Raw genomic sequence first — 23,479 nt, forward strand, 5'->3', positions numbered from 1 at the left:
GTCTATGGTAACTTCGGACCGGTTGCTAGTGGGAATGATTGAGCGTTGTATGAACTCTAACCATCCTCTAGCCACGGGTTTGAGGTCATGCCTTCTCAATTGGACCGGCTTGCCTCTTGAGTCTTGCCTCCATTGTGCGCCCTCTTCACATATGACTGTGAGGACTTGGTCCAACCTTTGATCAAAGTTGACCCTTCAAGTGTAAGGATGCTCATCTCCTTGCATCATGGGCAAGTTGAACGCCATCCTCACACTTTCCGGACTGAAATCCAAGTATTTCCCCCGAACCATAGTAAGATAATTCTTTGGATTCGGGTTCACACTTTGGTCATGGTTCTTGGTGATCCATGCATTGGCATAGAACTCTTGAACCATCAAGATTCCGACTTGTTGAATGGGGTTGGTAAGTACTTCCCAACCTCTTCTTCGGATCTCATGGCGGATCTCCGGATATTCACCCTTTTTGAGTGAAAAAGGGACTTCGGGGATCACCTTCTTCAAGGCCACAACTTCATAGAAGTGGTCTTGATGCACCTTTGAGAGGAATCTATCCATCTCCCATGACTCGGAGGTGGAAGCCTTTGCCTTCCCTTTCCTCTTTTTAGAGGTTTCTCCGGCCTTTGGTGCCATAATGGTTATGGAAAAACGAAAAAGCAACGCTTTTACCACACCAAACTTAAAATGTTTGCTCGTCCTCGAGCAAAAGAAGAAAGAAGGGAGTAGAAGAAGAAGAAATGAGGAAGAGGGAGATGGAGGTGTATTCGGCCAAAGGGGGAAGAAGTGGTGTTTAGGTTGTGTGGAAATGAAGGGTGTAAAGAGGGGTTTATATAGGAGAGAGGGGGATGAAGGTTCGGTCATTTGAGGGTGGGTTTGGGAGGGAAAGTGGTTTGAATTTGAAGTGTGAGGTTGGTGGGGTTTTATGAAGGATGGATGTGAGTGGTGAAGAGAAAGATGGGATTTGATAGGTGAGGGGTTTTTGGGGAAGAGGTGTTGAGGTGATGGGGGAAGAAGAGAGAGTGATTGTAGGGTCCTGTGGGGTCCACAGATCCTGTAGTAGGGTCCTGTGGGGTCCACAGATCCTGTAGTGTCAAGGAAAAGGCATCCCTGCACCAATTGGCACCAAAATCCACGTTTTGGGCCAATCCTGGCGTTAAACGCCGGGCTGATGCCCATTCCTGGCGTTTAACGCCAGGTTTTATACCTTTACTGGCGTTTAACGCCAGTTTGGTGCCCCTTTCTGGCGTTAAACACCCAGAAAGGTGCCAGACTGGGCGTTAAACGCCCATCTGCTAGGCTGACTGGCGTTTGAACGCCAGCAGCATCTTCCTCCAGGGTGTGCTGTTTTTCTTCCTGTTTTTCATTCTGTTTTTGCTTTTTCATTATTTTATGACTTCTTATGATCATCAACCTACAAAAAAGATAAAATAACAAAAGAAAATAATTAATTATAAACCATTGGGTTGCCTCCCAACAAGCGCTTCTTTACTGTCACTAGCTTGACAGAGGTCTCTCATGGAGCCTCAGAAATGCTCAGAACCGTGTTGAAACCTCCCAACACCAAACTTAGAGTTTGAATGTGGGGTTTCAACACCAAACTTAGAGTTTGATTGTGGCCTCCCAACACCAAACTTAGAGTTTGACTGTGGGGGCTCTGTTTGGCTCTGTTTTGAGAGAAGCTCTTCATGCTTCTTCTCCATGATGATAGAGGGATATCCTTGGGCCTTAAACACCATGGATTCTTCATTCACTTGAATGATCAACTCTCCTCCATCAACATCAATCACAGCCTTTGCTGTGGCTAGGAATGGTCTGCCAAGGATGATGGATTCATCCATGCACTTCCCAGTCTCTAGGACTATGAAATCAGTAGGGATGTAATGGTCTTCAACCTTAACCAGAACATACTCTACAAGTCCATGGGCTTGTTTTCTTGAGTTGTCTGCCATCTCTAGTGAGATTTTTGCAGCTTGCACCTCAAAGATCCCTAATTTCTCCATTACAGAGAGGGGCATGAGGTTCACACTTGACCCTAAGTCACACAAGGCCTTCTTGAAGGTCATGGTGCCTATGATACAAGGTATAGAAAACTTCCCAGGATCCTGCCTCTTTTGAGGCAGTTTCTGCCTAGACAAGTTATCCAGTTCTTTGGTGAGCAAGGGAGGTTCATCTTCCCAAGTCTCATTTCCAAATAGCTTGTCATTTAGCTTCATGATTGCTCCAAGGTATTTAGCAACTTGCTCTTCAGTGACATACTCATCCTCTTCAGAGGAAGAATACTCATCAGAGCTCATGAAAGGCAGTAGTAAGTCCAAGGGAATCTCTATGGTCTCAGTTTGAGCCTCAGATTCCCAAGGTTCCTCATTGGGGAACTCACTGGAGGCCAGTGCACGCCCATTGAGGTCTTCCTTAGTGGCGTTCACTGCCTCTTCTTCCTCCCAGAATTCGGCCATATTGATGGCTTTGCACTCTCCTTTTGGATTTTCTTCAGTGTTACTTGGGAGAGTGCTTGGAGGAAGTTCAGTAATTTTCTTGCTCAGCTGACCCACTTGTCCTTCCAAGTTTCTAATGGAGGATCTTGTTTCATTCATGAAACTTTGAGTGGTCTTTATTAGATCAGAGACCATGGTTGCTAAGTCAGAATTATTCTGCTTAGAACTCTCTGTCTGTTGCTGAGAAGATGATGGAAAAGGCTTGCTATTGCTAAGCCTGTTTCTTCCACCATTATTATTGAAACCTTGTTGAGGTCTCTCTTGATTCTTCCATGAGAGGTTTGGGTGATTTCTCCATGAAGAATTATAGGTATTACCATAGGGTTCTCCTAGGTAATTCACCTCTTCCATGGAAGGGTTCTCAGGATCATAGGCTTCTTCCTCAGATGAAGCATCCTTAGTACTGTTTGGTGCATTTTGCATTCCAGACAGACTTTGAGAAATCAAATTGACTTGTTGAGTCAATATTTTGTTCTGAGCCAATATGGCATTCAGAGCATCAATCTCAAGAACTCCTTTCTTCTGACCAGTCCCATTGTTCACAGGATTCCTCTCAGAAGTGTACATGAATTGGTTATTTGCAACCATTTCAATCAGTTCTTGAGCTTCTGCAGGCGTCTTCTTCAAATGAAGAGATCCTCCTGCAGAGCTATCCAAAGACATCTTGGATAGTTCAGAGAGACCATCATAGAAAATACCTATGATGCTCCATTCAGAAAGCATGTCTGAAGGACATCTCCTGATTAATTGTTTGTATCTTTCCCAAGCTTCATAGAGGGATTCTCCATCCTTTTGTCTAAAGGTTTGGACTTCCACTCTAAGCTTACTCCATCTTTGTGGTGGGAAGAATTTTGCCAAGAAGGCATTGACTAGCTTTTCCCAAGAGTCCAGGCTTTCTTTAGGTTGAGAGTCCAACCATATTCTAGCTCTGTCTCTCACAGCAAAAGGGAATAGCATCAGTCTATAGACCTCAGGGTTAACCCCATTAGTCTTGACTGTGTCACAGATTTGCAAGAACTCAGCTAAAAACTGATGAGGATCTTCCATTGGAAGTCCATGAAACTTGCAATTCTGTTGCATTAGAGAAACTAATTGAGGCTTAAGCTCAAAGTTGTTTGCTCCAATGGCAGGGATTGAGATGCTTCTCCCATAGAAATCAGGAGTAGGTGCAGTAAAGTCACCAAGCACCTTCCTTGCATTGTTGGCATTGTTGTTGTTTTCGGCTGCCATGTCTTCTCCCTTGAAGAATTCGGTCAAGCCCTCTAAAGAGAGTTGTGCTTTGGCTTCTCTTAGCTTTCTCTTCAAGGTCCTTTCAGGTTCAGGATCAGTTTCAACAAGAATGCCTTTGTCTCTGCTTCTGCTCATAAGAAATAGAAAAAGAAGAAGAGAATGTGGAATCCTCTATGTCACAGTATAGAGATTCCTTGAAATGTCAGAGGAAAAGAGAAATAGTAAGAAGAAGGAGAAGGAGAATTCGAATTTTAATAGATAAAATTCGAATTGTGCATTTAGAAGGAGTAGTACTCCATAAATAGAAGGATGTGGGAAGGAGGGAAGAGAATTTTCGAAAATTCAATTAAAAAATTTGAAAACATTTTGAAAAATGTTAATTGATTTTCGAAAATCAAAGTGGAAAAGAGATAAAGTGATTTTTGAAAAAGATTTTGAAATTAGAAATTAAAAAGATTTGATTGAGAACTATTTTGAAAAAGATGTGGTTAAAAAGATTTAATTGAAAAGTTATGGGTTTAAAAAGATGTGATTGAGAAGATATGATTTGAAAACATTTTTAAAAGATATGATTTGAAAACAATTTGAAAAGATATGATTTTGAAAATTGATGACTTGCCTAACAAGAAAAGATATGATTGAAACATTTAAACCTCTCTCAGCAGAAAAGGCAACAATCTTGTGATGTTCAATCAAATCATTAATTGTTGGTAAGTATCTTTTTAAAAGGAAAGAAATTGAATTTGAAAACATTTGATTGAAAAGATTTGATTTGAAAAAGATTTGATTTGAAAAACTAAGAAAAATTGATTTTGAAAACAAAATCTTCCCCCTGGCACCATCCTGGCGTTAAACGCCCAGAATGGTATACATTCTGGCGTTTAACGCCCAAAATGCACCCCTTTTGGGCGTTAAACGCCCAACCAGGTGCCCTGGCTGGCGTTTAAACGCCAGTCTGTCTTCTTCACTGGGCATTTTTGAATGCTCAGCTTTTTCTGTATAATTCCTCTGCAGTTGGTTCTGAATCTTCAATTCCTTGTATCATTGACTTGAAAAGACTCAAATTAAAAATATTTTTGGATTTTTCTATTAATCAAAATGCAACAAGAATCAATTAACAATGCATGCAAGACACCAAACTTAGCAGTTTGTGCACTACTGACACTAACAATATGAGAATGCATATGAGACACACAAAATACTTCAAGTCAATAGAATTCAAAGATCAAAACAAGAAATATATGCATGAATTCGAAAATTATAACAAAAACATGCATTTGACACTAAACTTAAGATGAGACTCTAGACTCAAACAAGAAACATAAAATCTTTTTGGTCTTTTTATGGTTTTATAAAATTTTTTTTGTGTTTTTCGAAAATTAAGTGGAAAAAGGCATCAAAATTCTTAATGAGAATTCCAGGAATCAGTGCAATGCTAGTCTAAGACTCCGGTCCAGGAATTAGACATGGCTTCACAGCCAGCCAAGCTTCCAAGGAAAGCTTCGGTCCAAAACACTAGACATGACCAAAGGTCAGCCAAATCTTAGCAAATCACTGCTCCAAGAGCAAGATTGATACGAAATCAACAAGCTCTTGTGGTGATAAGTTGAAACCTCGGTCCAATCAGATTAGACATGGCTTCTCAGCCAGCCAGATTTCAACAAATCATCATGAAACTCTAGAATTCACCTTCAAGAATTTCGAAAAAAAAACACCTAATCTAAGCAACAAGATGAACCGTCAGTTGTCCAGCCTAAACAATCCCGGGCAATAACACCAAGAACTTGATGTTGTTGCCGGATCTTGGCATCTGATGTTACCACAAGCTTGCTCAAAACATGAACAATCCCCGGCAACGGCGCCAAAAACTTGGTGCGCGAAATTGTGAACAATACTTTTTCACAACTCAAATAATCCCCGGTAATGGCTCCAAGAACTTGGTGCGCCTAATACCATGGCATTACACAACTTCGCACAACTAACCAGCAAGTGTACTGGGTCGTCCAAGTAATAAAACCTTACGTGAGTAAGGGTCGATCCCACGGAGATTGTTAGTATTGAAGCAAGCTATGGTCATCTTGTAAATCTTAGTCAGGCAGACTCAAATGTATATGATGATGATAAACGAAAATAACAGAAAAGGTAAAGATAGAGATACTTATGTATATCATTGGTGTATGAGCTTCAGACAAGTGTATGAAGATGCCTTCCCTTCCGTCTCTCTGCTTTCCTACAGTCTTCATCCAATCCTTCTTACTCCTTTCCATGGCAAACTTGTGTAGGGTCTCACTGTTGTCAGCAGCTACCTCCCATCCGCGCAGTGAAAGCTAATGCAGAGCACTCTGTCACAGTGCCGCCAATCACCGGTTTGGTTCCCTCCCCTACCGGAATAGAATCACTCTTTTGCGTCTGTCACTAACGCCCAGTAGGTTACAGGTTTGAAGCACGTCACAGTCATTCAGTCATTGAATCCTACTCAGAACACCACAGACAAGGTTGGACCTTCCGGATTCTCTTGAATGCCGCCATCAGTTCTTGCCTATACCACGAAGACTCTGATCTCATGGAATGGCTGGCTCGTTTGTCAGACGAGCACTCGGTTGTCAGGCGATCAACCATGCGTCATGCAATCAGAAATCCAAGAGATATTCACTAAAGCCTTGAATGCTTGTAGAACAAGAATGGTTGTCAGTCATCTTGTTCATAGGTTGAAGAACAAGTGATATCTTAGATAAAGAACAAGCGGAGTTGAATGGAAGAACAATAGTAATTGCATTAATACTCGAGGTACAGCAGAGCTCCACACCCTTAATCTATGGTGTGTAGAAACTCCACCGTTGAAAATACATAAGAACAAAGGTTAGGCATGGCCGAATGGCCAGCCTCCCAAAGGTCTAAGATAGCATAAAACAAAGATAGCTACTCAGATGTCGTCTCCAGAAAATCCACTTCGAGTGCAGGGAGGTCAGAATCCAACAGCATCTGCAGTCCTTTTTGGTCTCTGAATCAGATTTTTGCTCAAGTCCCTCAATTTCAGCCAGAAAATACCTGAAATCACAGAAAAACACACAAACTCATAGTAAAGTCCAGAAAAGTGAATTTTAAATAAAAACTAATAAAAATATACTAAAATCTAACTAAAAGATATCAAAAACATACTAAAAACAATGCCAAAAAGTATACAAATTATCCGCTCATCACTCAACCATCATACAATTCACAAAAATACAATTTTTGATATTATTCATCTACTACTAAACACAACATGCATGTGACTAAGCTTAACAATTAAGTTGTACAAACAAATTTGTATGAAACATCTACCTACAATGGTAACTCAAATCACTTATTAAGTAAATTTAAAAGAGTGGAAAGAGTTTACCATGGTGGGGTGTCTCCCACCTAGCACTTTTAGTTTAAGTCCTTAAGTTGGACATTTTGAGAAGATCCTTGTCATGGTGGCTTATGCTTGTACTCATCCTTGAATCTCCAAGGATCTTTGCTTCTCAATTGGTTGACAGAATTTCCAACCATTTTTATTAAGTTTGGGCAGAGTTCTACCCAAAATATGAGTCCCCATATTTGGTCTTCACATAGCGAACCGGGATCCCATGTCTTGTCTTTACACCCATCCGTTAGTTGAGTTTCATGATTTTGTCGGATGAGCGGTTGGCATAAAGGTGATTGACACATAGAATTCTCTTTATTCCACCAATGCTTCCTTCTAGATCCATACAAAGTGATCCTTGTCCCAACATCGTCCCTGTACCTTGAGGCCTTGACCTTGACAAGCTTAACACCTACTTTCCAACCACTACACAACTCATTCTTACTTTTAATTCCACAAAGAGTTCTAAGTTGACCATCATTTTCAATCAAACCATATTCAAGTGAGAAACTAAAGCTTAGGGATAGAGATTTTACCCACTTAAATGTTGTATTGGATGGCAATTTGGGGCGAGAGGCTTCCCCACACTTAGACAATGCAAGGTCCACTTCCTTGTGCTCTTCTTTGATTGTTTCCACCTCTTCAAAATTTTCTTCAATTTCTACCTCATCCTCTTTGTTACGTGGCTTGGTGTTATCTTCAAGAACTTCATCTTGTCTAGTGAGAGGCGATTCAATTTTGGATAGAAATTCATTGATGAATGAGTTCATCTCTTGATCAACCTCTTCATATTCTTCAATTTCAATACACACCATGCCATTCTCGTTTTCCTTGGGAGGTTGCGCACACTCTTCTATAATTTCAACTCTACGTCCAACGGGTGAGGATTCCATTGTAGAGAGAAATTCCTCTATGATTGAATCCATCTCTTGATAAGCCTCTTCTAAGTCTCCAATGATGGTATGCCTTGGAGGTTGCGCACCCTTCTCAACATCAATATCAAGCTTCTTGGAAGAGTTCTTCATGATGCTACCTTCCCATGGACTTTCAACATCTCCTAAATCTTCAACCACCTCTTCCTTTTCTTCAATGATCATAGGCTCCTCCAATTGTTCCAACACAAAATTTGACTCCTCCTTTTCCACCGAATTCTCCAATTTCTCCTTCATGCTTTGCTCTTCTTTTGACCTTTCACATGTGGTCACGGAAGTACCTTGAGTATTCAAGCATTGGTAGGCTAAGGTAGACACTACCTTGGTCAAGTTGGTTACAAACTCAAGTGTATCTCGCTTCATGGCCTCTTGTCCTTGAAGTAACAAAGTGAGAGAATCGTCTATTGAGGCTTGTGGTGGGTAGAAAGGTTCATCATTTTGGAGAGAGGGTTCATAATAGGAAGGTGGTTCTTCTTGGTAAGGTTGTGGAGATTGTGTGTATTGAGGTGGTTCTTGGTAGTGATCTTGATAGGGTTGTGGTGGTTCTGAGGGTTCTTGCCCATAATGGTCATAAAAATATGGTATGGAGGTTTGGTCATATGATGGATATGGATCATAGGGCGGTGTTTGGTAATGAAAGGCTTGTGAGAATGGTTGAGGTTCATGTTGAGGATGATATTCATAGGCATATGATGGTGGTTGTTGAGTGTCACAAAAAGAATCATCATAGCCGTTAAATTGGCATGCATTAGGATGGAAATTATACCTATAAGTATCCGAAGGTTGTTGCCAATAGGAGTGATCAATTCCTTGAGGCTCCTCCCATCTTTATTGGTTCCATCCTTGGTACATGTTTTCATTGAAGTGCATATTTCCTACAACACAATTAGAACCAAACCCAAAGCCAAAGTGAGAATTCATAGTGAGAGAACAAAATAAAACTAACAAAAATTAAGAAACAAACAAAAGATAAACCTATTCACAATATTCACATATGTACAATAACCAATAACATAACACCATTGCAAATCCCCGGCAACGGCGCCATTTTGACGATTGGATTTTTGACGGTATAGAATTTCACTATTGAAGTCTCGTTGCAAGTATAGTTTCTAAACCAATCAAAAATCCTTTCATACAAAAGATTGTTTGTCACAAGTAACAAACCCCTAATTTTATAAACCGAAGTATTCAAACCTCGGGTCGTTCTCCCTAGGAATTGTAATGAAGTGTCTTGTTATTGGTTGTGAATTATATTTGGGGTTTTTAAGCTTTTGGACAAGAAATATAAATGACAAAGAAGGTAAACTAACAACTAACAAAGGCTCTTGGTAAGGTATGAGAACTAGAAGTTCTATCCTAGTTATCCTTCTCAATTGTGATGAGAATTGTTCATTGCTACCACTTAGTTAACCTCTAACCATGGAGGAAAGTCAAGTGGATGAATCAATTTGATTCCTCAAGTCCTAATCAACTCCTAAAGGAAAGACTAGCTTTAGAGGCATTCAAATCAATTAGCAACTTCTAATTATCAACCAACAAAAGAATTAGATAACTCAAGAGTCACTAATTACTCTACCTAGGCCAAGAGGAACAAAACCTACACTAAAATCCAACCAAGCATTTCATCAAACACTTGGAAGGCATAAAAGGAAAACATAGTAAATCAACAACAAGAATGAAATCTAACAACAATTATTGAAAGGAATTAACAACAACAATCAAAAGAAACACATTTATTATGAATTACTCTTATTGAATTGAAAGAGAGTAAAAGAAACAATACTAGATCTATAACAAAATACAAGAACAACATAAAGGAAATTGCAATAAAAGAATGGAAGAAGAATGAATGTAACAACAAGGAATTGAGAAGATAGAAATAGAAGAAGGTGAATCTAAATCTCAATCTAAGAACTAAACCTAATCCTAATCCTAATTCTAGAGAGAAGTGAGAGCTTCTCTCTCTAGAAACTAACTCTAACTAAAACTATCTATCTAATAATCTAGAATTAGTCTATGGATGTGAATGTGTGTTAATCCCCTTCAATCCTTGGCTCTTATATGCATTTTGGCGCCAAAGTTGGTTGTTGAAAACCTTCCAAAATCGCCAGGCACGTGTTGCCTTAATGAAGTCATGTGCGATCATCGACGCGTGCACGCACGGTACGCGTGCGCGTCCCTGGCCGATTTCGCAATGTGCGCGCGAGCGCCTTGTGCGCGTGCGCGTGCATGGCTGACTTTGCTTCTTTGACTTTTTATGCTTCTCTCCACTTGCATGCTTCCTTCCCTGCTTCCTTTGATCCATGCCTAGCCTATTTCATCCTGAGATTACTAACAAACACATCAAGGCATCTTATGGAATCAAAGAGGAACTAGAATTCATCAAAATAAGGCTTAAAAAGCATGTTTTTACACTTAGGCACAAATACGGGAGAGATAACAAAACCATGCTAATTTATAGGCTAAATGTGACAAAAGGTTATCAAAATACTCTAGATTCAATACAAGATAAACCCTCAAATTGGGGTTTGTCAGTGCCTCATTAAAAAACCTTTTAAAGGAAAAAGAGTGCACCTTTGTCCTAAGATCTCTTATCACCTTTTAACTATAGTACCTTCTTAGGTTGCAGGCGTGCCATGATCTCGGCAGCTCTCGCCCCTCGAGTTCGGGCACTTTGTAGTAGCCTTTTCTCAGTACCTCTGTGACTTGGTAGGGTCCTTTCTAGTTAGCTGCCAGCTGTCCCTCTCCGGGTCAACTTGTTCCGATATCATTTCGGATTAGGATGAGGTCATTGTTGTCAAAGCTTCGCTGTACTACCTTTCGATTGTACCTTGAGGCCATGCGGTGTTTTAATGCTTCCTCTCTGATCCGAGCTCTTTCTCAGACTTCTGGGAGCAGGTCAAGCTCTTCCCTTTGGAGTTGGGAGTTGGCCTCTTCACTATAGAGGATTGTTCTAGGGATTCCTCTTTGACTTCTACCGGTATCATTGCCTCCATTCCATAAGCCAAACGGAAGGGTGATTCCTTTGTGGTAGAGTGTGGAGTTATCCGATATGCCCACAGGACTTGTGGGAGCTCTTCAGCCCAGGCTCCCTTTGCGTCCTGTAGCATCTATTTTAACTCGGCTAGTATGACTTTATTGGCGGCTTCTGCTTGTCCATTAGCCTGCGGGTGTTCCACATATGTGAATTGGTGCTTTATCTTCAAGTCGGCTACCAATTTTCTAAAGCCTGTGTCGGTGAACTGAGTGCCATTATCTGTGGGGATGGAGTTAGGAACCCTGATGAGCGGATAATTTGTACGCTTTTTGGCATTGTTTTTAGTATGTTTTTAGTAGTTTGAGTTGAGTTTTTAGTATATTTTTATTAGTTTTTAGTTAAAATTCACTTTTCTGGACTTTACTATGAGTTTGTGTGTTTTTCTGTGATTTCAGGTATTTTCTGGCTGAAATTGAGGGACCTGAGCAAAAACCTGATTCAGAGACTGAAAAGGACTGCAGATGCTGTTGGATTCTGACCTCCCTGCACTCGAAGTGGATTTTCTGGAGCTACAGAAGCCCAATTGGCGCGCTCTCAACGGCGTTGGAAAGTAGACATCCTGGGCTTTCCAGAAATATATGATAGTCCATACTTTGCCCAAGATTTGATGGCCCAAATCGGCGTTCAAAGTCACCCTCAGAATTCCCAGCGTTAAACGTCGGAACTGGCACAAGAATGGGAGTTAAACGCCCAAACTGGCACCAAAGCTGGCGTTTAACTCCAAGAAGAGTCTCTACACGAAAAATGCTTCATTGCTCAGCCCAAGCACACACCAAGTGGGCCCGGAAGTGGATTTTTATGTCATTTACTCATCTTTGTAATCCTTAGGCTACTAGTTCCCTATAAGTAGGACCTTTTACTATTGTATTTTCATCTTTCAATCTTAGGAGCTTTTGATCATGTTTTTATGATTGAACCCTCTTTGGGAGGCTGGTCTCACGGCCATGCCTAGACCTTGTTCTTATGTATTTTCAACGGTGGAGTTTCTACACAACATAGATTAAGGTGTGGAGCTCTGCTGTACCTCGAGTATTAATGCAATTACTATTGTTCTTCTATTCAATCCCGCTTGTTCTTTGTCCAAGATATCACTTGTTCTTCAACTTGATGAATGTGATGATCCGTAACACTCATCATCATTCTCACCTATGAACGTGTGACTGACAACCACCTCCGTTCTACCTTAGATTGGGTGAATATCTCTTGGATTCCTGATACACGATGCATGGTTGATCGCCTGACAACCGAGCGCTCGCCTGACAAACGAGCCAGCCATTCCGTGAGATCAGAGTCTTCGTGGTATAGGCAAGAACTGATGGCGGCATTCAAGAGAATCCGGAAGGTCTAACCTTGTCTGTGGTATTCTGAGTAGGATTCAATGATTGAATGACTGTGACGTGCTTCAAACTCCTGAGGGCGGGGCGTTAGTGACAGACGCAAAAGAATCACTGGATTCTATTCCGGCCTGATCGAGAACCGACAGATGGATAGCCGTGCCGTGACAGGGTGCGTTGAACATTTCCACTGAGAGGATGGGAGGTAGCCACTGACAACGGTGAAACCCTTGCATAAGCTTGCCATGGAAAGGAGTAAGAAGGATTGGATGAAGACAGTAGGAAAGCAGAGAGACGGAAGGGACCAAGCATCTTCATACGCTTATCTGAAGCTCTCACCAATGATATACATAAGTATCTCTATTTTTATCTTTATGTTTTATTCATATATCATCTATACCCATTTGAGTCTGCCTGACTAAGATTTACAAGGTGACCATAGCTTGCTTCATACCAAGAATCTCAGTGGGATCGACCCTTACTCGCGTAAGGTTTATTACTTGGACGACCCAGTGCACTTGCTGGTTAGTTGTGCAAAGTTGTGTTTATGCCATGGTATTGAGCACCAAGTTTTTGGAGCCATTACTAGGGATTATTTGAGTTGTGAAAAGTAGTGATCACAATTTCGCACACCAAGTTTTTGGCGCCGTTGCCGGGGATTGTTTCGTGTATGGACAACTGACGGTTCATCTTGTTGCTTAGATTAGGTGTTTTTCAGAATTCTTAAGAATGAGTTCTAGAGTTTCATGATGATCTGTTGAAATCTGGCTGGCTGAGAAGCCATGTCTAATCTTATTGGACCGAGGTTTCAACTGATCATCACAAGAGCTTGTTGATCTCTATCAATCTTGCTATTGGAGCAATGATCTGCTAAGGCTTGGCTGGCCATTGGCCATGTCTAGTGTTTTGGACCGAAGCTTTCTTTGAAAGCTTGGCTGGCTGTGAAGCCATGTCTAATTCCTGGACCGAAGTCTTAGACTAGCATTGCAATGATTCCTGGAATCCAAATTGAGAATTCTGAAACCTTTATTTTCTATTTCCATATAATTTTTGAAAAATCCAAAAAAATTTCAAAATCATAAAAACCAAAAATATTTTATGTTTCTTGTTTGAGTCTAGTGTCTAATTTTAAGTTTGGTGTCTTGCATGCATTGTTTAATTGATCTTGGTTCTATTTTCAAGTCAATAGTACAGGGAACTGAAGATTCAGAACATGCAGCAGAGGAATTACACAAAAAAAGCTGGGCGTTCAAAACGCCCAGTGAAGAAGGACAGACTGGCGTTTAAACGCCAGCCAGGGTGCCTGGTTGGGCGTTTAACGCCCAAAAAGGTAGTGCATTGGGCGTTAAACGCCAGAATGTGCACCATTCTGGGCGTTTAACGCCAGGATGGCACAAGAGGGAGGATTTTGTTTTCAAATCAATTTTTTTTCAAGTTTTCAAAGTTTTTCAAAAGCAAATCTTTTTCAAATCATATCTTTTCAATCAAATCTTTTTCAAAATCAATTTCTTTCCTTTTTCAAAGATACTTGCTAACAATTAATGATTTGATTGAACATTTCAAGTATGTTGCCTTTTCTGTTGAGAGAGGTTTAATGTTTGAATCATATCTTTTCTTGTTAGGCAAGTCATTAATTTTTAAAATCAAATCTTTTTTTAAAAATTGTTTTCAAATCATATCTTTTCAATCATATCTTTTTAAAAGCATAGTTTTTTTTTATCATATCTTTTTAATCACATCTTTTTCAAAACAGTTTTTAATCATATCTTTTTGATTTCTAATTTCAAAATCTTTTTCAAAAATTACTTGATTTCTTTCCCACTCTTGGTTTTCGAAAATCAATTAAAGTTTTTCAAAATGTTTTCAAAATCTTTCACTTAATTTTCGAAAATTTCTTCCTCTCTTTTCACATCCTTCTATTTATGGAGTACCACTCTTTCTCAATGCACAATTCGAACTCTAACTGATTAAGTTCGAATTCTTCTCCTTCTTCCTTCTATTTTTCTTCTTCTCTGACACCTCAAGGAATCTCTATACTGTGACATAGAGGATTCCATATTTTCTTGTTCTCTTCTCTTTCATATGAGCAGGAACAAAGACAAAGGCATTCTTGTTGAAGCTGACCCTGAACCTGAAAGGACCTTGAAGCGAAAGCTAAGAGAAGCTAAGGCACAACTCTCTGTAGAGGACCTAACAGAAATCTTTAAAGAAGAAGAACCCATGGCAGCCGAAAATAACAACAATGCCAACAATGCAAGGAAGGTGTTGGGTGACTTTACTGCACCTACTCCCGACTTCTATGGGAGAAGCATCTCTATCCCTGCCATTGGAGCAAACAACTTTGAGCTTAAGCCTCAATTAGTTTCTCTAATGCAACAGAATTGCAAGTTCCATGGACTTCCATTGGAAGATCTTCATCAGTTTTTAGCTGAATTCTTGCAAATCTGTGACACTGTCAAGACTAATGGGGTTGACCCTGAGGTCTACAGACTTATGCTATTCCCTTTTGCTGTAAGAGACAGAGCTAGGACATGGTTGGACTCACAACCTAAAAAAAGCCTGGACTCATGGGAAAAGCTAGTCAATGCCTTCTTGGCAAAGTTCTTTCCACCTCAAAAATTGAGTAAGCTTAGAGTGGAAGTCCAAACCTTCAGACAGAAGGAAGGAGAATCCCTCTATGAAGCTTGGGAAAGATACAAACAATTGATCAGAAAATGTCCTTCTGACATGCTTTCTGAATGGATCATCATAGGTATTTTCTATGATGGTCTGTCTGAACTATCCAAGATGTCTTTGGATAGCTCTGCTGGAGGATCTCTTCATCTGAAGAAGACGCCTACAGAAGCTCAAGAGCTAATTGAAATGGTTGCAAATAACCAATTCATGTACACTTCTGAAAGGAATCCTGTGAACAATGGGACAAGTCAGAAGAAAGGAGTTCTTGAGATTGATACTCTGAATGCCATTCTGGCTCAGAACAAGATATTAACTCAACAAGTCAATTTGATTTCTCAAAGTCTGTCTGGAATGCAAAATGCACCAGGCAATACTAAGGATGCTTCATCTGAAGAAGAAGCTTATGATCCTGAGAACCCTTCAATGGAAGAGGTGAATTACCTAGGAGAACCCTATGGAAACACCTATAATTCTTCATGGAGAAATCATCCAAATTTCTCATGGAAGAATCAAGAGAGACCTCAACAAGGTTTCAATAACAATAATGGTGGAAGAAACAGGTTTAGCAATGGCAAGCCTTTTCCATCATCTTCTCAGCAACAGACAGAGAGTTCTAAGCAGAACACCTCTGACTTAGCAACCATGGTCTCTGATCTAATCAAAACCACTCAAAATTTCATGACTGAAACAAGATCCTCCATTAGGAATTTGGAGGCACAAGTGGGACAGCTGAGCAAGAAAGTTACTGAACTCCCTCCTAGTACTCTTCCAAGCAATACAGAAGAAAATCCAAAAGGAGAGTGCAAGGCCATCAACATGGCCGAATATGGAGAGGAGAAAAAGGAAGTAAACGCCACTGAGGAAGACCTCAATGGGCGTGCACTGACCTCCAATAAGTTCCCTAATGAGGAACCATGGGAATATGAGGCTCAAAATGAGACCATAGAGATTCCATTGGACTTACTTCTGCCTTTCATGAGCTCTGATGAGTATTCTTCCTCTGAAGAGGATGAGTATGTCACTGAAGAGCAAGTTGCTAAATACCTTGGAGCAATCATGAAGCTAAATGACAAGTTATTTGGTAATGAGACTTGGGAGGATGAACCCCCTTTGCTCACCAAAGAACTGGATGACTTGTCTAGGCAGAAATTACCTCAAAAGAGACAAGATCCTGGGAAGTTTTCCATACTTTGTACCATAGGCACCATGACCTTCAAGAAGGCTCTGTGTGACTTAGGGTCAAGTGTAAACCTCATGCCTCTCTCTGTAATGGAGAAGCTAGGGATCTTTGAGGAACAAGCTGCAAGAATCTCACTAGAGATGGCAGACAACTCAAGAAAACAAGCTTATGGACTTGTAGAGGATGTTCTGGTAAAAGTTGAAGACCATTACATCCCTACTGATTTCATAGTCCTAGAGACTGGGAAATACATGGATGAATCTATCATCCTTGGCAGACCCTTCCTAGCCACAGCAAAGGCTGTGATTGATGTTGATGGAGGTGAACTGATCATTCAAGTGAATGAGGAATCCTTTGTGTTTAAGGCTCAAGGATATCCCTCTGTCACCATGGAGAGGACGCATGAAGAGCTTCTCTCAAGACAGAGTCAAACAGAGCCCCCACAGTCAAACTCTAAGTTTGGTGTTGGGAGGCCACAACCAAACTCTAAGTTTGGTGTTGAACCCCCACATTCAAACTCTAAGTTTGGTGTTGGGAGGTTCCAACATTGCTCTGAGCATTTGTGAGGCTCCATGAGAGCCCACTGTCAAGCTACTGACATTAAAGAAGTGCTTGTTGGGAGGCAACCCAATGTTATATTTTATCTATTTTCTTTTGTTATTTTATGTTTTTTTTTGTAGGTTGATGATCATAAGAAGTCACAAAATCAATTGAAAAAGCAAAAACGGAATGAAAAACAGGAAGAAAAATAGCACACCCTGGAGGAAGAACTTACTGGCGTTTAAACGCCAGTAAGGCTAGCAGGTGGGCGTTTAACGCCCAGTCTGGCACCATTCTGGGCGTTTAACGCCAGAAAGGGGCACCAGACTGGCGTTAAACGCCAGGAAAGGGCAAGAACCTGGCGTTAAACGCCAGAAATGGGCACCAGCCCGGCGTTTAACGCCAGAATTGGCTCAAAACGTGTTTTTTCATGCCATTTGGTGCAGGGATGACTTTTCCTTGACACCTCAGGATCTGTGGACCCCACAAGATCCCCACCAACCCCACCACTCTCTCTCTTCTTCACCCATTCACCAATCACCTCAACACCTCTTCCCTAAAAACCCTTCACCTATCAAATTCCATCTTTCTCTTCACCACTCACATCCATCCTTCATAAAACCCCACCTACCTCACCCTTCAAATTCAAACCACTTTCCCTCCCAAAACCCACCCATACATGACCGACCCATGAGCCCCCCTCTCCTATATAAACCCTTCTTCACCCCTTCATTTTCACACAACCTAAACACCACTTCTCCCCCTCTTTGGCCGAACACAAAGCCATTCCCTTCTTCCTCATTTCTTCTTCTTCTACTCTCTTCTTTCTTCTTTTGCTCGAGGACGAGCAAACCTTTTAAGTTTGGTGTGGTAAAAGCATTGCTTTTTGTTTTTCCATAACCATTTATGGCACCCAAGGCCGGAGAAACCTCTAGAAAGAGGAAAGGGAAGGCAAAAGCTTTCACCTCCGAGTCATGAGAGATGGAGAGTTTCATCTCAAGGGTGTATCAAGACCACTTCTATGAAGATGTGGCCTTGAAGAAGGTGATCCCTGAGGTCCCTTTCAAACTCAAAAAGGGTCAACTTTGATCAAAGGGTGGACCAAGTCCTCATAGACATTTGTGAAGAGGGCGCTCAATGGAAGAGAGATTCAAGAGGGAAGCCGGTTCAACTGAGAAGGCATGACCTCAAGCCCATCACTAAGAAAAGGATGGAGCAAACAAGAGATCCCTCTCATCATGAGATCCCTGAGATGCCTCAAGGGATGCACTTTCCTCCACAAGATTATTGGGAGCAACTGAACACCTCCCTAGGAGAATTGAGTTCCAACATAGGACAACTAAGGGTGGAGCACCAAGAACACTCCATTCTCCTCCATGAAATTAGAGAAGATCAAAGAATCATGAGAGAGGAGCAACAAAGACAAGGAAGAGACATTGAGGAGCTCAAGCACTCCATAAGACCTTCAAGAGGAAGAACAAACCGCCATCACTAAGGTGGACCCGTTCTTTAATCTCCTTGTTCTTTATTTTCTTGTTTTTCGAAAATTTATGCTTTATGTTTGTCCATATTTGTGTCTTATGATCATTAGTGTCTTAGTGTCTATGCCTTAAAGTTATGAATGTCCTATGAATCCATCACCTTTCTTAAATTAACAATGTTCTTAATTGAAAAGGAGAAGAATTGCATGAATTTTGAATTTTATAACAGATTAATTATTTTGATGTGGTGGCAACACTTTTGTTTTCTGAATGTATGCTTAAACAGTGCATATGTCTTTTGAATTTGTGGTTCATGAATGTTGGCTCTTGAAAGAATGATGAAAAAGGAGACATGTTACTGAGGATCTGAAAAATCATAAAAATGGTTCTTGAAGCAAGAAAAAGCAGTGAATACAAAAAAAAACGAAAAAAAAGAAAAGAAAGAAATAAAGTTGTGATCCAAGGCAAAAAGAGTGTGCTTAAGAACCCTGGACACCTCTAATTGGGGACTCTAGCAAAGCTGAGTCACAATCTGAAAAGGTTCACCCAATTATGTGTCTGTGGCATGTATGTATCCGGTGGTAATACTGGAAGACAGAGTGCTTTGGGCCACGGCCAAGACTCATAAAGTAGCTGTGTTCAAGAATCATCATACTTAACTAGGAGAATCAATGACACTATCTGGATTCTGAGTTCCTAAAGAAGCCAATCATTCTGAATTTCAAAGGATAAAGTGAGATGCCAAAACTGTTCAGAGGCAAAAAGCTAAAAGCCCCGCTCATCTAATTAATACTGATCTTCATAGATATTTTTGGAGTTCATTGCATATTCTCTTCTTTTTATCTTATTTGATTTTCAGTTGCTTGAGGACAAGCAACAATTTAAGTTTGGTGTTGTGATGAGCGGATAATTTGTACGCTTTTTGGCATTGTTTTTAGTAGTTTGAGTTGAGTTTTTAGTATATTTTTATTAGTTTTTAGTTAAAATTCACTTTTCTGGACTTTATTATGAGTTTGTGTGTTTTTCTGTGATTTCAGGTATTTTCTGGCTGAAATTGAGGGACCTGAGCAAAAATCTGATTCAGAGACTGAAAAGGACTGCAGATGCTGTTGGATTCTGACCTCCCTGCACTCGAAGTGGATTTTCTGGAGCTACAGAAGCTCAATTGGCGCGCTCTCAACGGATTTGGAAAGTAGACATCCTGGGCTTTCCAGCAATATATGATAGTCCATACTTTTCCCAAGATTTGATGGCTCAAACCGGCGTTCAAAGTCACCCTTAGAATTCCCAGCGTTAAACGCCGGAACTGGCACAAGAATGGGAGTTAAACGCCCAAACTGGCACCAAAGCTGGCGTTTAACTCCAAGAAGAGTCTCTACACGAAAAATGCTTCATTGCTCAGCCCAAGCACACACCAAGTGGGCCCAGAAGTCGATTTTTATGTCATTTACTCATCTTTGTAATCCTTAGGCTACTAGTTCCCTATAAGTAGGACCTTTTACTATTGTATTTTCATCTTTCAATCTTAGGAGCTTTTGATCATGTTTTTATGATTGAACCCTCTTTGGGAGGCTGGTCTCACGGCCATGCCTAGACCTTGTTCTTATGTATTTTCAACGGTGGAGTTTCTACACAGCATAGATTAAGGTGTGGAGCTCTGCTGTACCTCGAGTATTAATGCAATTACTATTGTTCTTCTATTCAATCCCGCTTGTTCTTTGTCCAAGATATCACTTGTTCTTCAACTTGATGAATGTGATGATCCGTGACACTCATCATCATTCTCACCTATGAACGTGTGACTGACAACCACCTCCGTTCTACCTTAGATTGGGTGAATATCTCTTGGATTCCTGATACACGATGCATGGTTGATCGCCTGACAACCGAGCGCTCGCCTGACAAACGAGCCAGCCATTCCGTGAGATCAGAGTCTTCGTGGTATAGGCAAGAACTGATGGCGGCATTCAAGAGAATCCGGAAGGTCTAACCTTGTCTGTGGTATTCTGAGTAGGATTCAATGATTGAATGACTATGACGTGCTTCAAACTCCTGAGGGCGGGGCGTTAGTGACAGACGCAAAAGAATCACTGGATTCTATTCCGGCCTGATCGAGAACCGACAGATGGATAGCCGTGCCGTGACAGGGTGCGTTGAACATTTCCACTGAGAGGATGGGAGGTAGCCACTGACAACGGTGAAACCCTTGCATAAGCTTGCCATGGAAAGGAGTAAGAAGGATTGGATGAAGACAGTAGGAAAGCAGAGAGACGGAAGGGACCAAGCATCTTCATACGCTTATCTGAAGCTCTCACCAATGATATACATAAGTATCTCTATTTTTATCTTTATGTTTTATTCATATATCATCTATACCCATTTGAGTCTGCCTGACTAAGATTTACAAGGTGACCATAGCTTGCTTCATACCAAGAATCTCAGTGGGATCGACCCTTACTCGCGTAAGGTTTATTACTTGGACGACCCAGTGCACTTGCTGGTTAGTTGTGCAAAGTTGTGTTTATGCCATGGTATTGAGCACCAAGTTTTTGGAGCCATTACTAGGGATTATTTGAGTTGTGAAAAGTAGTGATCACAATTTCGCACACCAAACCCCGAATCTTGTGATAATGTTCCTATATAGGAATTTCCGACTTCTTTGGGCCGTAGCATTGGCTAGTGGCTCTGCCTCTATCCATTTTGTGAAATAATCTACCCCTACAATGAGGAACTTAACCTGTCCCGACCCTTGGAGGAAGGGCCCGAGAAGGTCGAGTCCCCACTTTGCAAATGGCCAAGGTGATGTTACACTGATGAGTTCCTCTGGTGGTACAACATGGAAGTTGGCATGTTTCTAACATGGTGGACACGTCTTAACATACTCGGTGGCTTCTTTTTGCAAAGTCAGCCAAAAGAATCCGGCTCGGAGTACTTTTTTTTATAAGGGCTCATGCTCCGAGATGGTTCCCACAGGTGCCACTGTGTATCTCTTCCAAGACCTCTTTTGTGTTAGAGGTCGGTACACATTTTAGTAGAGGTGTCGAAATTCTTCTCTTGTATAGAATGTCATTTATGATGGTGTAATACTGTGCCTCCCGCTTTAACCTCTTTGCCTCCTTCTTATCTGTAGGGAGTATCTCTTATTTAAGGTAGTTGATTATGGGAGTCATCCATCCTTGATCCTGGCCTGATATGGCTAGGATTTTTTCTTCTTTCGAGATTGACGGGTTTCGCAGTACTTCCTGGATGAGGCTCCTATTATTGCCCCCTGGTTTGGTGCTCGCTAATTTTGAGAGTGTGTCAGCTCGAGCATTCTGTTCCCGAGGTATATGTTGGATCTCATATTCTTGGAATTGCCCGAGTTGTTCCCTGGTTTTATCCAGGTATTTTTTTATAGCAGGATCTTTGTCTTGGTAGGTCCCTGCTATTTGTGAGGTGACAACCTGTGAATCGCTAAAGATGACAAGTTTTTGGGCTCCAACTTCTTTAGCCAGCTTCAAACCAGCCAATAGCGCCTCATACTCAGCCTGGTTATTGGAAGCAGGAAACTCGAACTTTAGTGAGAGTCCAATTTGGGTTCCCTGATTACTTTCTATTATCACACCCGCTCCACTTCCGGTTTTATTTGAGGAGCTGTCCACATAAAGATTCCAATTTGTAGGGGTTTCCGGGGTGTCAGTGTACTCTGCAATGAAGTCGGCCAGATACTGTGATTTAATTGCCGTCCGAGCTTCATATTGGAGGTCGAATTCAGAGAACTCGACTGCCCACTGTAGGATTCTCCCCGCTAAATCTGTTTTCTGTAGAATACCTTTTATGGGTTGGTTAGTCCGAATTTTAATGGTGTGAGCCTGGAAGTAGGGGCGAAGTCGTCGAGAGGTTAATATGAGAGCGTAGGCGAACTTCTCTATCTTTTGATAGTTCAGTTCGGACCCTTGTAGCGCTTTGCTGATGAAGTATATAGGTTGTTGTCCGCTTTCGTCCTCTCTGACTAGTGCTGAAGCTATTGCCCGGCTTTCTACTATGAGGTATAATATGAGTGTTTCTCCTTCCTGAGGTCGGGTAAGAATGGGTGGTTGTCCCAGGAATCTTTTGAAATGCTGGAAAGCTAGCTCGCACTCTGGTGTCCATTCGAAATTCTTTCCCTTCCTTAGCGTAGCGTAGAAGGGAAGAGATCTTATGACTGATCCGGCTAGAAATCTGGACAAGGCTGCCAGTCGCCCGTTGAGTTGTTGCACTTCTTTGACACAGGTCGGGCTTTTCATGTCAAGTATGGCCTGGCACTTGTCCGGGTTCGCTTCGATTCCTCTTTATGTAAGCATGAATCCCAAGAATTTGCCAGCTTCTACTGCAAAGGTGCATTTCGCAAGCTTAATTCGCATGCCATGCTTTCTTATGGTATTGAACACTTGGGCGAGGTCGGACAGTAATGATTCCTCGCTTTGTGTTTTTACTAACATATCGTCCACGTATACCTCCATTAGTTTTCTAATATGATCTGTGAAGACTTTATTCATTAACCTTTGGTAGGTAGCTCCTACATTTTTGAGCCCGAATGGCATGACGACGTAGCAGTAGTTTACCTTAGGTGTTAAGAATGAGGTTTTTTCTTGATCAGGTGGGTACATCGGGATTTAATTGTATCCTAAATAAGCGTCCATAAATGAAAGATACTTGTATTCGGAGAAGGCGTCCACTAGAGTGTCGATACTTGGGAGTGGATAAGGATCTTTTGGGCAAGCTTTGTTGAGGTCGGTGTAATCAGTGCACATCCGCCACTTTCCATTTGACTTTTTCACCAATACGACATTGGCTAGCCATAGTGGGTACTTGACTTCTCTGATGAATCCTGCCTCTAGTAGAGCTTGTACCTGTTCTTCCACAGCTTGGGATCTTTCTGGTCTGAGCTTCCTACGCCTCTGTTGTACTGGCCGAGATCCTGGATATACTGCCAGCTTGTGGCACATTAGCTTGGGGTCTATGCCCGGCATGTCTGCGGCCTTCCATGCGAAGAGGTCGGCATTATCTTTTAAGAACTGTATGAGGGACTTTTTTACTTCTCCCTTTAGAATTGCGCCAATATTGGTCGTTTTATCTGAGACATCTTCGATCTGGACTTTTTCTATCTCGCCTTTAAGTTGTGGACGGAGTTCTTCCAGACCTCGAATTCCCCTGAGTTCGATGGTGTG

The 23,479-nt window shown here is 41.3% G+C and overlaps 2 non-coding genes across 2 annotated transcripts; one reads left to right on the top strand and one right to left on the bottom strand.

Annotated features, from left to right (window-relative positions):
* The first annotated feature begins 3,206 nt into the window (after positions 1-3,206).
* On the top strand, positions 3,207-3,314 carry LOC130953574 (small nucleolar RNA R71). The gene has a single exon (XR_009075743.1). It is a non-coding gene; the product is annotated as a small nucleolar RNA R71 (small nucleolar RNA).
* An 11,724-nt stretch (positions 3,315-15,038) lies between these two features.
* LOC130952623 (small nucleolar RNA R71) lies at positions 15,039-15,146 on the bottom strand. Its single transcript, XR_009074800.1, has one exon. It is a non-coding gene; the product is annotated as a small nucleolar RNA R71 (small nucleolar RNA).
* Positions 15,147-23,479: the final 8,333 nt, after the last annotated feature.

The sequence above is a fragment of the Arachis stenosperma genome, chromosome 9, assembly GCF_014773155.1.
Source record: "Arachis stenosperma cultivar V10309 chromosome 9, arast.V10309.gnm1.PFL2, whole genome shotgun sequence".
Lineage (NCBI taxonomy): Eukaryota > Viridiplantae > Streptophyta > Magnoliopsida > Fabales > Fabaceae > Arachis > Arachis stenosperma.